This window comes from Vidua macroura, chromosome 3 (genome assembly GCF_024509145.1).
Source record: "Vidua macroura isolate BioBank_ID:100142 chromosome 3, ASM2450914v1, whole genome shotgun sequence".
Taxonomy (NCBI): Eukaryota; Metazoa; Chordata; class Aves; order Passeriformes; family Viduidae; genus Vidua; species Vidua macroura.
Window position 1 is genome coordinate 105,896,985 of NC_071573.1, and position 16,239 is coordinate 105,913,223.

The window sequence follows — 16,239 nt, forward strand, 5'->3', positions numbered from 1 at the left end:
ACATATTCATTTAAATCAACTGCTATAAAATGCTGGACAATTTATGTACATTCCTGCGTATTCCCTCCAACTTATCAATAGCTTCTAAGCACTGAGGTAGAAAGGCAGAGTCCAGGAGATAAAAGAAAAAAAACCCATTCCTTTTCCTGTATATGTAGTTCAGAGATATATTTGCCTCTATAAAAGCCGTATAACTTCTTAAACTTGCACTGAATTTGCATTTGCTTCTTATACAAAAGTTTTTCCAGCATTAGGTATTGCTAGGTATCTTCAATTTGAACTGAGTGTCTGTGCTATGATCTGTTATTTTTCTAAGAGATTTGGGTTTTTCCATGTTAAGTAATATTTTATATGTTAGCATTTTATTGTCTATAATTAACCTTTGGGTTAATTATATGCATTCAGAGAGTGTTGAAAAACTTATTCTTTAATATAATGATTACAAAGCTTGAGTAATATATTGCTCTCCAAAGACCTCAGATGAAAGTCTGGTGAAGGATTTTTTAGGACACAGGGACATTGGATTCTCTTTGGCAAAAAAATAATCAGAAGCATCAGAAAATTCAACCCCCAATAATAGTTTGGTGGTAGCCTATTCACTTAAGGGCTTTAGCTTGTGTTTTCTCTCTACTCAAAACTTACATTTTCTTCCTGACCACTAGGTACAAAAATATCTCATAGATACCTATAGAGTGCAAAGGAAAAGGCTTACTAGTAGAAAAATACATTTTTGATTCTGAATACTGTTATCAGCATCCTTAGGTGGGTCAGAATATTTGGGACTAGGAGCTAGACCCCGGTGTTATTCCTCTGCTTGTAGATAATGAAGTTCGTATTTCTGTGGAATACTGAAAAATATACTGCTATTTTCTTCTCTTATTTCTCTTAAAATTAGTTAAATTAACAAATTCTTCTCATGAAAAACCTTTTGCAGCCATTTAGCCTTCTAATGAGTAAAAGAAAGAAAACACTTTCTGCCAATTTTTCATATGAGCAGGATTGCTACACCCATGTGGAAACTATTTGAGTTTCATTAGGATGGCAGAAGGTTGAGCAACCTCTTTAGTAGGGGTAGAGAATTTGGCTTCTGGATTTTGGTCAGGTAAGAAATAGCCCAGGAGTAGTTCACTGACTCTTTTACTGGTTTAACCTGAAATATTATGATGGTTTATGCTGGTTGGTTCACAAATCAGGGTGGAGGCCAAGGAGGAAAAATTACCAAACTATTCAATCTTTTCCAAGTTTACACAAGACTATGAGCTCATACTTTATAATAAAATAATTGCCAAATTTTCAGATGTGTGGCAAGCCTGAAAAAGAGGGTCCAAACTGAAGCTGAATGATGAGAGATCTGCAAACGAAAGACTTCCCTGAAAGAATTCACTGACTCGAACAATTAACTTCAAGCATCCTCAATATTCCTGACAAGCTTTGTTCAGCATTTAACTAAGTATTGTCTCTGATGCATGCCCAGTCTATACTGGCTTTGGGTTGCCACTTCATGCATATTTATTTTTTATATGTTTATTGATGAGGAGTTTATAAGAATCATGACTGTTAAAGCCCTGTTTGTCACTGACAAAGGTGATTTCTGTGTTGATAGGGATTCCTCCTAGAATCATGTGGAATTGCAGAAATCATTCCACCAACTCAAAGTTTTTCCTCTTCATGTATTGACTAGAAGTGGTAAAATGGAGAGAAAAAATAATTAATTATTTATTTACATTTAATGATGAATCTCTGTTCATCCAAACTAGACAATAAATGTGACATTTCAATTTCCAATCTATCCATAGAATGCAATCCAGGAAGGTGCTTTTCAAATAATAAAAATAAGAAGTCAGGGAAAATGCTTCTCTGGTTAAAACCCTACTGTTTGTGTTTTTTTTTTACACATGTAAATATGTCAATATTTTAGTTTTTATAGTACAGAATATCCAAAAAAGGATTTAGGCTTTGCCAGCTGGAGGGATTTGTCTACTCCCTTTTTTTAACACAGGTCAGGATGTGATAGCTTCTTTGCATCATTGTAAGTCTTTCAGTCACGATTGAATGCTGTTTCAAGGAGGAGAATGTCAAGGCAAACAGTAGTTAAGAATACAATGTATTAGTTACTTGGCCTATTTATTTAGAGAGTTCAGACCAGTGGCTTTTCTTTACTTTCTGGATCTACATAAACTGTCGGTACAGGACAAAAATAGTGGGTTCCTCAACAAGAAATTACCTAGAATGTTGTATATGAGATGGACTAATTAGACAGGGAGTAAAAATCATAAATGCTGTGACAATTATGAGATTTCTTTTAAGAAAATGAGTTTTTTGAATACTGATTTAAAGTTAGAAGTGGTACATTTTCTCACTCCTAGTGCCATGTTTGGACACAATCAGCTATGACAGAGTTACTACTCCTAGTCACTCACCATAGAACTTCCTTGTACCAGCTGTTTTCCACGCACCTGTGAAAAGGGTTAACATTGCCCCAGCTGTAATTTTGGCATGGTGGTAACTTCTGCTGTGGTAGCACCTGTATGAGGTGATGGTTTCCTTGAAGGGGTTTCCCCCTCTGCCAAAAAAATGCCAGATTATTTCCTAGTCTTTTGATATGTTTTACAAAAAAAACAGATTAATGTGTGGTTACATGGGCTTTCCAGAGTGTGACTACTTTTTTTTTCTAATGTGCTGGCTCTGTTGCTGATGTGTTCTTTCATGGTTTGTAGCTACTCCTGCTGAAATCAGCTGAGAGGCTCCAACTTCTTCACTGAAAGTAGCATTGTAGACTGGATTACTAATTTGGTGAGTTTTACCTGTTTATCACAGTCCCAGTGCCAAACCTGTGTTGGATTGCAGCTCCACAGAAGTGCCTAGAGGTGTGTGGATTCAATTACAGCTGAGCAGCTTTGTGCCTTGCAGTCATATCTTGCTTTTTCTTGCAGTGCTTTCCCAAATATTGTTTTGAGAATATCCACTCTGTACAAATAGAAGGAAGGAATCTTTTAAATGACTATACTTAATGTTTGGTATAGTGTCAAATTGATAGGGGGAAGAAATCTACAATTTAGCTCACCTGCTGTCCCAGCTGTGCTTGCTGTCCGTCTGCCAGTATTTTTTCCTTTTCTTTTTTTTTTTTTTTTTTTTAATAAAAGGAGACCAAGAAAATGGAAATCAAAATCACAATTATCAGGACAATAAGAAATAAAAGGTCTGTGCATGCATGTATAAATCCTGCTGTACCTGAAGTTAACTAACTTTCCTTGGGCCAAAAAAGCAAAGTGGTAAAAGGCTAAACTTAACCCAACAGATTGTATACACCTTATCTGGCAATATTAACATACACTTGAAAGTTATTCGTGCCCCAAAACTTTCAGTGCCAAAGTGTGCCCTAAATGTTATTTGATACTAGATGTTACATAAATTTGTATTTTCATTACTAAGCAACTTTAGGATATGTAGTGTGTGTTTGAAAAAAGGCATGGTAATAACTCACTAATAATGGGTGCCATGTGGGGGGAAAAAGGCAATATTACCTACCAAAGAAATATAAAACATGGTTTATATTTTCAACAGTTTGAGAATGAAATGAAAACAGAATATTTGGTGCACCTGTAAAAACATATTTGATCATAATGGCAAGTACAGCATTCTTAGTGTGGGATTCATATTTCATAACTCATGTTCAAACAAGAAAAATGATTATAATGTTAAGTATTTCCTGAGTTTATTTTGATGGATGGCAGAATAAGTATCTTTTACTCATTAAAATACAGATTGGTATAATTTAATAAATGAATTTAATACACAGATGTTCAAGACTGTTTGAACAGAGTGCATATTAATCAACTTCTCTATAACTGATCCTCTCTTATATTTTTTAAAAGAAATTTGCAGGAGCCAAAAGTTTATTAGATCTGTATGATCTTGGTCCGGTATCAGATATCAAGTATGTTGTTTGAATCATGTCAGGTGATCAAAGTGCTTCTTTTTGATTGATGAACCTGTAAACACCAAACTATTTGAATGGTCATTGCTTTTACATCTGTTTGAGACCCTGACACATCCTTTGAAAAAATAGCCAAGATTTTTAAGAGTGACTTGCAATAGTGAGACTTCACTTTTGGGTGCCTGCTGAAGACTGATTGTTAGACAGTATCAAGTATTCTGGTTTACAAAGCTGTTTCAAGTTAGATGCTTCCAAAACAGGGCCCCAGAATCATTTGTCACATACAAGAACTGAAACTAAGAAATGCAGAGCCTGATTTTTCCTATAGTTTGTTTTGCTTTGCTGGTTTCAGTCACTGGCTTCAGTGAAGTTGCACTGAATTTACATGCACATAAATGAGAAAAGAAATAGGACCTTCATTTTTTAAAACATGTATTATGAAAATATGTGGAGCTGCAGGGTATCCAAGTGAGTTTAGGAGATATTTGCAGAAAAGACTGGATCTCAGATAAGCTTTGGCCTAAGAAACGTAGAAGATTGTCACTATCCTCCTGCTCTTAAGGCACCTGAAAGAGCTTGGGATCTTGGATGGACTCCAGAGCATGGAGAAGGTTGCTACAGAGTGATGTTCAGGGATGAGGACCTTGATTTGTGACACTCTGAGGTGCCTTTGCTTGCTAAATGCTGAACATTTGCATGTTTCTAAAATTAGTAACATAAGTCCCTTCCTTCACAATCTGCAATTTGTCTGTCTTTGGTGAAATAGTGCTCTGTCTGGTTTTAATGATAAGTTAGCAGGGTTTTCTTTGCTCCTGAAGTGGGATGCATGTAGGGTGCCCTCCTTCCTGCAGCAGATCAGAACACTGTGGTGTGACAGATTCAAATCCTTTCTCCTCCACTGAGAAGTGATGTAAAAAAACCATGTGTTTTGAAAATCTACAGCGGGCATGACTGAATTTAAGCTCCTTTGCACATAGGATCTCACAGTTTCTTATGCTAAGTGGGAACATGGTGGAGCAGGGATTCCCTACAGTTGACTGTAGGTGAGTGTAGAGGTGGTGGGTACATCCTCCAAGGATCATTTCCCCTACCCTGATTTAGAGCTACCATCAAACAATTGAGCAGAACAAAAGTAACTCCTCTCTGTCTCTTTCAAAAGATTTTGGTCTGTACCTTTTATTCTAGGTTCTTTTCTTGTAGGTGAGCTCTGAGTTTACACCCTGCAACAGTGCAGGGGCTGGCAGCCTGGCTCTGTCTTCCTATTAAACAGGGGGTTCAGATACAAACAGCCTTTTGGGAATGTTTCCTGGCTTTTGCTAACTTCCTGAGTGTGCCCAGAAATTTATGAGAGTGCTAGTTGAGCTGGGCTATAGATATGCCAGGAAGTACCCTAATAAATTCACAGGGCAGCTTTTTGAATGCCATTGCATTCAAATGTGTGCTGGTGCTGCTTACAGTACTGGTATATATACACAATAGTTTATATGCTATATATATGTATATATATATATTCATATATGTATGTTTTTCATATGTGTATATGTATATAAAATACATATATACACTATATATCCAGAACCATATATATAGCCACATAGTTCCTCCTAGATTAAACACTGCAGGTCAATCTACCTGAGTGGTATCTATTTTGTGAAACACCTTTGAGCAGGGTCAGCTCTATTCTTGTCCCTCAGGGCAAGAAGCTGAGTGCTTGCCAAACTGGAAGGAGCCCTGCTGAGCATTGCTAGGGTCAAAGAGCAGCTAAGAAGGCTTCAGTGGCCAGAGCAGGTGCTGTAGGAGTGCATGAGCATTGGTGATGTATGATCACAAAGAATGAACTGATCTTTCATTCCAGGCTTTACCCATAAAGTGGAATAGAGGTAGAAAGTGAAAATGAAGAGGCATGTAATTTAAAAATTATTAGAGGTTATTGTTCCACCTAGTGACCACATGTTCCTGGGTGCATCCCCTGTGGTCAGGTAAAGCATCTGGGAAGAAGACACTAAAGAAAACCTTTAGGTGATCACACAATTTTCCTTTCTGTTTGTGCTTAAGCCTTCTAGTTCCCAAATTAAAGACTTTTTGCCTTCACAGCAGAAGTTCCAGTCTTCCTGGCATCAAAATTGGTACCCAAGTAGGCCACTGAGAGTTAACTGTCTTGTGTTTGTCCCTGACTCTGCTCCTCCAAATTCACCAGAATATCTGGAAGGAGGCAGTGCTGCACTGACTGACAGAGTTTATCTGGGGGCTGCTGGTGAGCAGGGTGGCTGCCTGATCTGCAGTAAAATTCCCGAATCTTTCTGAACTCCATGTTATTGCTCCTTCACTGTCCAGCACCTTCTAGCCATTTGCACCTGTGTGGACTGAATGTAAAAAACTGCCAGTCCAGAGAGCAACACTTCTCACCTACTTTGCCTGGGTTTTAAAGGCTGCACAAGCTGCAAGGCAGCAGGAACTTCTGCTGAGGGACTCATTTCAAAGTACATTGTCCCCCTCTCCCAAAGGTGGAGGAAGGCAGAAGGAGTACAGGGAAGGATTCTTTGCAGATTCTTTTAATCTCTAATAGTCAACAGGAAAAAAAGCTTTGCTTTGTTTTTCAGATAGCTTAGCTATGATATCATAATGATAAGAACTTTGCCTTAATGTCCACTTCTGTAACGAATCAGCCAGATAATCAGTTTCTGCTCCAAGAATTTTAACGAGAGGTTTGTGGTCTGCAATCAGAACAGCTTCTTCCAATGTAAAGACTCGTGGAATGTCCTCATACCAAAATACAATAGTCAGAGTCTTTTTTCATATGTCTCATGGAAGTGGAAGCAATTAGCATCTTTTTTCCATTATTATTTTAGGTGAGAAGCATCTATTCCTACATCAACTGAGCAGGAAGAAGGGCAAAGGTAATGTTTTTTTATCTCTTCTTAATTTCTTGATTTAATTAAATAGTTTCTAAAAGTTTTCAGTCTCAGACCAACCAAAATGCAATTTTTGTCATTGCAATTATTAGTGCAGATAAGTCATAGAGAAATTTGCTATAATAATTAGCTGTATGCAAAGAGGATCTGTAACAATGTATTCTTTGGCATGGTGCTTTTTTTTGTCATTCATAACCTTACTTTTTTTTTGGAAATAGTTTAAAGCCTTACAAGTCACTTCAGTAACCCAGTCAGTTGATTGTGAATGGAAAAAGCCATGTTTGTCCTTTGTCTTACCTTTACCAAATTGCGTTAGACATTGCAGCACAGATTCCAGACTTCTCAAGTGTGGGTTTTTTTCACTTGTATTTGAATAAAAATCTCTTTCCAGTTATATCTTGTACATTTGCCATATTATAAATGGAGGTGTCCCTAGTACACCAGCTATGTGCTGCTATTCCAGAAAAGAACCTTATTCATGTTAATAATGATGCATATCAAGACTCTTGTTCCAACTCCATCTGCTGGCCTAAGGCAGACACACCTTTGTAAGATGTTGCTCCCCATGTAGCAGTGGAAACACTCTTCTGAAACTCTTGCAGAGGTCCTGGGATTAATAGTTACATATGCTACAAGTCACATTGCTCTGAAATGTCACTTGACTACAGAAGTCAAGTCAAGCAATCCTCTGTGCTTCAGAAAGAGGCATTATTTGGAGTAATCTTAAGAAGTCTAACCTCTGGTTTTAAGGGCAGAGATTTTTACAACATTGATATTTTATTTTTTTCTCCAAGCTTGATGTTCTAATTGTAGCTATCATAACTGAAGAATATCTGGCCAATTATGGCACTATGAGTAACACATAAAATAGTTCATTAATGTACACATTCAAAAATGTAGTACACAGATTCAAAGACAAAGGTTTTTTACATATGGATTAATTATTCCCCAGTCTCAGACTGAACAGTTAGTGTTTCCATTCTAAAGTTAAACAGATTAAGCTGTTCCTGAACACCACCTTGCCTTCACTTTTTATTTCAATGTTAATGTAACTTAAAGAAACTACAAATATGCTCAGCAGAATTGACCTACGCATAATATGTTTACATAAACATGTGTCCACTTCTGATGTTCAAAGAAACACAAGCCTTAATTGAAGTTTTTAAACAAGGATCTTTACAGAGTCCTGCTGGCAATAGTGATTTATGAACTAACATCATGGCAATGTCTTTCTTTGGAAATGTTGTGCTATTGTGAGCAAGTTAGTATCAAGTTAGTACTTTGGAGACCTTCTGCAGTGTTGATTCTTGTTAAATGGGTCTCAGAAATCTGGGCACTCCTGCCAAGTTGCAAAATCTCAACTAATAAGCAACCCACTGAGAAATCTCTTTATGCGTACTTTTTCTGTGTGTGAAATAATTCAAAGAATTTTTTTCAAGAATAATGAAATACAAGGTGAGTTGAATGGTGAGCCTCAAGGATTATGTTTTGTTAAAACTTCCACATCTTTTGTGCCTTTGGCACTCCCTCTCTTGCAACAATAGATATCAGGTACCTCACTTAAGAACTGCTTATTAAAGCAATAATCACTGATCTTCACAGTGGGAACTGCAGTGCTGAGCCAAAGTCGCAGGTGCCAACTCCACCATATTTGGCTGCAAACCTTTATACATCATCTACTGTCCTGCTGCTTTTTTGGCTGTTAGTCTAGGAATTACAGTCAATTGGCAGGCCTGTTGGAGAAGCTCAACAGCTCCAGTGAAGCTGCCCTGTGCTCAGAGATCCTGAGCAAATGGCCACTGCAGACCTACAAATTGACTTCACATTTGTCTACAGGATGCAATATGTCAGATCAGCTGTATCAGTGCAGCAAGGCTGCAGCAAGTTGAATTGTATGGTTATGCCCATGTTAGTGAGTTGGTCAGTGCCAAGGGATGTTTCTGAGGGCTGGACCCTGGTTCTGTTCTGGCAAAGTGTTTGAAGATATCTGCCATTGTTTTGCCATGGACTTAAAGCAGCCTTGTGCAGTTAAAATATGTTATGGAGAGGGAGACTTTAGTAGCTCAAACAGGGAGCAGTGCTGGTACAGCCCAGCTGACTCTGACAATGGGGCTTGAGTGTCCTACATGAAGCATTTTGGGTTGGCATTAACTGCTTGTTTCTGCAGCAAAAAGGGGCTCCTTTAGGTTCAGGAAGAGGCAGCTCAGATGTGACAGCAGAAGATGTCTCACTCTAGGCAAATGCAAAGGCACGGGGGCGATACTCAGAGACCCCTGAACCAGCCCCACCACCAGGCACAGAAGCATTGCACAGCCTTGACCCACTGGAAGGGGGGCCAGTCCCATTAGAACTGTGTGTGTGTCTCTTCCCTGGAGAAGTGGGACTCATCTTCTTGTCCACCACCCTATCCTGATTCCGGGTCTAGCAGGAGATTTCTGCCTTGCACTGCCCTGCAGAAGGAAGATGTGTTCTAAGGTTAGCACAGATCCCAAAGTCAAATCTGTTACATGAACACTTTACCATCAAAGTTACTAATTGGGCTGTGTGTGTGCACACCATAAATATTCACATACATCAGAATGAAAATTGACCAGACACACAAATTTCAGAGACTGGAAACTGGCAGTTCCACTATTAAAAGTTCTTCAAAGTTTTGCCAGGTTAAAGCAGGCCATTTTAGGTGGGAGATTAACCCATTGCTAAACGTGTAAATATCTTCTATATCCAATGGAGAAAATACAATTTAAGATATTAGCAATTACCTTTTGTTTTTATCTACCCTGAATATTCCAAGCTTTATTGCAGTTATAGCAGTATTATTGGAGTGACGAGTGAGTAATGACCTCATTGCAGGGCAAAAAGAGCAGGGCTAAGCACAGCTCCCCAGTGTCTGGAAATGTGCCCTTTGCTTGTGATGCAGCAAAACTTTACAGCAAAAGTTGAAATTAGAGTGTAATTAAAACACATACATGTATATCTGATATTTTTTCTCTTACTGTGATTTCATTTAAATTCTGGTCAATTCTGATAGGAATCTCCCAACTGCTCCTTTTTTAGCATCACTATAAACAATTCTGGCAAGCTATATTGAGAAAAAGCTGGTTTCCAGGTCATGCTTCCTAAAATTAATGTACATTATCTATAACAGATTATTGGGTAACCTCTACCTCATTTTTTTCCCATGTACAGATTGAGTTTGAATTTCCACCTGCTTTTCCTGACTGATATCCAACATAAAGATAGATAGATAGATTTATGCATATTTTAGTGCATTGCAGTGAAAGTAATAAATTTTGTTTTAGCTTGGCAGTTCAGAAAATATGGAAGGGAAATATTGTCAGTCAAGGCAATTTAAATTATTTTGATTTTTATTCAGACATAAAAAATCAAAAATATTTTGAGTAAAAAAATGCTTTGTTTCACTTGAATTATTTTGATTCCTAAGGCATTTTACTTTTTGACATTAAAAAAAATATATATTTGAAACCCATTTCAAAGATTAAAGTCACTTCAAATGGGAAACCAGGAATCTTTCAACTTCTACGGTGTTTTCCAGTTCTTTTCTGTTAATGAAAAATTTGTTGGAATTGATTAGAAGTCATAAAATGTCTGGTCTCTCTGAACCCGTATTTTCCACAAAAAAAAAAAAAAAAAAAAAAAAAAAAAAAAAAAAAAAAAAAAAGGAAAATGCCACGAACTATTAACTTATCTACCCAGAGGAAAAAAAAAAAAAAAAAGAAAATAAAGAAAACCAAAACCTAAACAAAAGTGGAGGCTGTTTAGGCAGCTCTCGTGGTCTTTCTTGCTCTTAGCTTCACATTTTTCTTTCTCTGCTGACAGACCCCTCTCACCCACTAATTGTAGAGAGAGGGAAGGAAGTGGTATAAGTTCCTTTCAAAATTGGCTGTCAGGTACTTGGTCACATATTTGCTACTTGGTTGGATTTTGCAGAGAACCTGTACATTTTTTTTCCATTTTTTCCCTCCAAATTTGTGTTTCAGCTCCTGAATTTCTGATGAGTCTTGTGTTCTGCCATATTCTGTTACATCTTTTCAGACATGGCAGTGTGAAATAACACAGTGTGACAGCCAGCAGCAGTCATAGCTTGAAACATTGTACAGCTGGGTGGAAGAGACTTCCACATTTCCTTTTTTGAAGATTGTTTCAAAGCAAAAAGTAAAGCTAGCATGACACAAAAATACAAATCCAGTGATCTTATTACACATGACTTTGAACAAAGTGGTATTGCTGAACATTTCTCTAAAAAAATGTACAGTATATACTATATCAAAGCAGAATAAATTAAAGTTATGTTCACCTTTATTTTTAGCTGCAATGACAAATTTAACTGTTTAGCTGATCTCAGCAGGATCCAATCCAAAATCAGTTTTGTGCTTATAAAGTAGTAAGTTTCAGAATTGCACCACAGATGAGCTGGACAATTACTGTCATTTTCATTGACATATTTAACTAACATTGACATCCTTCAATGCAGAGATATGTAAATTTATTAATTTCTCTCCCAAATTGTGTCCCATACCTCATATTTTTTCATACAATTTAAAGAGTCTAGGTTCATAAGTTAAATAAAGATTTTTAAGAGCTGGTTGCTAATGGATTACAAACCTAGCCAGGACATTTTCCCTCTAAGCTTGGGTAATATCTGTAAAAGACCATGTCATTTGCAACAGGAGCCACTGCAAATTAAAAAGACTTGTGCAATCCAGGCATTTAGATCCATTACAGCATCTGGCTTTGAGCTCCAGCTCACAGGGACTGTCAGAGTGGGGATTTTGGACACTCACAGGGGCTCTGACTATCCCAGCTTCCTGCACTCCACTGGTGCTACTGCAGCCTCATCAGCATTGATAACTTGCTAGATTTGCTAAAATAAGCTTGAGAAGATCTCTGGAGGCCAACCACACCTGATTGTCACACTGACTGAACTAACTAGACATGCCTCCTCCCTGGCATAATGATGGGAAGACAACTGAGTCACCTTGTATCACACCTGGCTGTCTTTGGTACCCGCACAGGTACCAGATTCTCACTCAGAGCTACCTGATTCTCACTCCTCAAATTAAGAGCATTCAGAATTAAAGTCTGACTTCCATACAATAGACAATTGCTTTTCTGGCATATTGTTTGTATTAAAGCTGCATTACATCATGGTTTTTTTTTTTTTTTTTCTATACTGCAGTACTATGCATGTTTTTAAGACCAAACTGTGAGTTTTCACATCTCAGTACTTACTAGTTAATGTTTCAATACTTGCTAGTTAACAGTTCAATTCTTCCAAGTTAATTAGACATTTCTTGACATACAATGTACTTACAGAATGCATATGATTCCAGTGTAGAACACACACCCCTACATGTGAATTATACAAGCTCTCTCTTGAGCAGATAAGCACACACATGATAAATAGATCACTCTGCCTACAAAGGCGGATGAATTTCCTTAATCAAGACGATGTTTCTTATGCACCTATACAGATTTCATAGAATAAAGCTCTGCTGGAATTTGCCTGAAAATAACAGGGGGCAAATTAAATTTTCAAGTGGAATTCAGAACAATAGTAATATTTCCTGAAAGGCTACTAATTCTAGTGCAGCTATTTCAAAGGCCACATTCTTTGCAGGTCGCTATGGAAGGCTTGCTCATGTTATAAAATGATAGCACCCTTTTGTGGTCTGAGCTCTCTGTTACACCTGCTGTGTCCACTTTTTTCCTCCTCATTTTTGGTTCTGCTTGGTCTAGCACAGACTGGTGCTGCATGAATAGAAAGCAACAATATAAAGAAACCTGTCCCATATTCCACGATTTTTTTTTTTCCTTTTTGCCTGTGTCTAAGATGCAATTAACTTCTCATAAGACATAAAATAACATCATTCAAAGCCAAAATTACTAGCTGGTATTATTCCATGTGTTAAATTACCAGAACACTGAAGCTAAAGATGGGAAACACCCTATAAAATAACTCATTATGAACAATGCTGGTTTTATCTTCTTGTTATTTTGGGTTTGCACATCCCTTTGATACATTTTTAAGAGGGATATTGCACCCACTCTATTGCTGAGGGATTACAACAAAAAAGCTTGTTCCAATCATAAAATATTTTCCAATGAACCAGTTGGAAACCAGTGAACCAATGAACCAGTGCTAGAGCTAGTTTATATTTATTTAGGTTTCTGAGAAGATGCCAATACATGTCAATCACACTTAAATAAGCTCGTTCAGACCATGAAGAAATGTACCTGTATGTGAAGTTCAGCTCCTCTAGCAAATCTCTTCATAACCTGCAAATACTCAGAGGATTAATCAAATCTTCCTCTACTGTGGTGAAATTGGTGTCAAAAGGGTTTTACTCACAGCAATGCACCTGCTAAGTTATAATAACCTTCTCTGGTATTTTTCCACAGAAGCTTCCTCATTTTCAGTAAATCAAAAAGTTGTTATTTTTTTGCCCTCCAGTGAGACTTGTCTGATCTCTCATGTCCTAATTCCCCTGTCTGCCATACCCATGACCAGTGCATCTTCATAATCCATGGTGAGTCTGCTCCTGCAGATACAGAAAGGGAAAAGAGAAATAATTGACAAGCAACACAATTCAGACTTGAGAGTCTTCTTGGATGGAAGGAACCAGAAAACCAGAAATTAATATTTTCACCTGAGATAGAGTCTTGAATACCAATGATATAAAATCAAGAAAAAAGACATGGGGAAAAATGTGCCTCAGGCAGATAGGGATGCCTGTGAAGAAACAGTGCTGAAAGATACAGCAAATAGTTTTGCACTCAAAAAAGAGATAAGTAGCAGATCTTTTTACAGTTCTGTGCTTTCTTTTTTTTGCTGCTCAGGTTTGCAAAGAGTATTGTCAAGAAAACACTGACAACCTTCAGAAAAACAGTGCAGGTGGTTCTGGGAAAAACTAATAGAGAATTCAAGATTCCTGTGGATGAGTCATGTGCCTCTTCTCATCACCCATCCTCTGCAATTATCTCAGAGTCTTCCTTCTCTGTGTCTGTGATTGCCTCACCCCTCCATGTCTTTGGAGCATCTCCAATTCCCCACCTCACATCTGCTGGACTCTTTCACAAGCTGGAAACCAAGATTCATGTCTGTTCTCATGCTGGAGACTTTCCCACAGTGGGCAGAATAGCTACATCTCTCTTCTCTACTTAGTCCTTGGTTTATCCAAAACCCCCAAATAGTGCAGAGTAACCTCTGTAAATACAGAATTTGGCCAATGGCTCCCCATGTCTTTAATGGAGGACTGAGAGATAAACAGACGGATCCTGTGATCATGTAACTTTCATCACTTGTGTAGGAAACCGGGATGAAAAATAGTTAGAAGCCTCAAAGGACTGATTTATGAGGAAAGATGATCACTGTGGTATTTGTTATTATGAGATAGAGCTGTCTCCCTCTCTCCCTGTGGTTTTGACCAGAAATTCCATTCTGGACCTGAGAAAATTTTCCCAACAAAAGTTTTTAAAACTTGCATGTTCCCATGAAACATGTCAGTTTCTAGGACTGGCATTATTCCGAAGAAAAAATATTTTCTTGAAACACTTGACCAAGTCTAGGGACCACATGAGCTATAATAATTTGTATTTACAGACTGGGCAGAATGGAAGAGCAGAAAATGTTAAACCAAACAGCATCCACCCAAGCTAAAATAACTAAGAGTGATTCTCAATCCTTTGTTACAGGATATCAGCTGGGAGTATGAAAGCTTTCATCCTCTAATAGAACATTATAGTTTCAGATTCCTATTCAATCAATAAATTTACTTTGCATTACTTCAGGATAGAAAGACCTGAAAAATCCACATTTATTTTGAAGAAAATTCTTGTGGGATTTTCCCACCACTTTTCTTGGATGAAAGCTCATTAAATGATAATACCTCTTCTCTTCTGTGGTAATAACTCATTGCCCATAAAATCTGTGATTTTCAGCATAAGCCATGGCAAAAATCTGGCATCATCAAAATCTGCCCATGATTTCCGAGTTCAGTCACTCTTATCAGTGACTCCATGGCCAGGAATGTTCACTGCGGAAGTGACATCAGCTTTTGCTTGGAAGAGGTGATGGGCTATAATTTAACAAAGGAAATCCTTTCCATTTTGGGCTGCATTGTTTGCTTGTTTGTTCTATATAACATTTTCTAGGGTTTAGCTAAAATTCTGCGCTTCACTAGTCCATTGTTTACTTTACTAAAAGGTTGCAGGCCAACCCCTGCAAAGTAATAATTAGAGAAGTTTCAGTTTTATTGTTGCATTTAAGTATTCCTGAATCTGTGGCTTCTTGGCTGGAGGAGAGGGAGAAGTTGATATACATTTTATTTCTTTTTAATCTGACATCCAGCTCTCTACTATTCCAACAGTGGGCCTCCTGACTTTGTTCATTGTTTTGAAACTAACTGAAAAAATGTTGCTTTTGAAAGGTGAAAGCATGAAGAATTACAAGCAGCCCAATGAGCTTTGCTACACCCTTCAATGTTCTGCTGCTCGCTGATAGTCCTAAATCATTAGCTGGAAGAGACAAGCCATTTTGAAGAACTTATGCATTGTGCACTTTATACTAAGAAAACCTGGAGGATTTTCTTTCCTTTGTCTCTTTCCATTTGGCTCCTTTGCAAGTGGAGCCTCTACTGACATCCACTGGTAGCCACAGGACAGCTGCACTCCTGCAAACTGCTTGTAACCCACCCGTGCTAATCCCCTCTCCTGTGCCAAGTCACTGATTTAGTACTGTGCTAGATGTCAGCTCAAATGTAAGGTCAAAATAATGTAATCCTTCCAATTTCTCCCTTCTTCCCAGAGGAACAGCCCCTTTCCCCTTCCATGGTGGTAAATAAATTCAAGAGATGAAAACCTGCTAGGAATTTCTTTGGCTGTGCTCACCAATTAGCAATACAGAAAATCAAACCACAGTTTCCTAGGTGTAGTGGGAATTTATAGGGAAGGAACGCTACCAGGAACATGAGCTTGTATGTTACTCATTATATATATATAATTTTTATATTTTTTTTTTTGTTTAAACTGCAGTAAATTGAGACTTAATGATCAAGAGTGCAGGAATGAGAACTAGAGACCAGATGGGAAGAGCTGAGGGCGCTTTGCTGAACATGCTGTGCCACTGACACTTTCTAGTCATTAATTGCATGGCCTGGCTTGTTCATAAGTACTACAAGTACTGCAGTGTGAGATGAGTGTAAAGATAATTAAGAGTACTCCTATCAGCATTAGCTTCTTCTGTGTCTGTGTGACTCTTTCCAGATTATAGGGGCATGTCTACAATATAATCAAATTCCAGGAGATGTGGGACTTTGGTTTGGGTCCCTGTAAATTTGCATGTCTTTACACAAAGGAAATGGAGAAAAA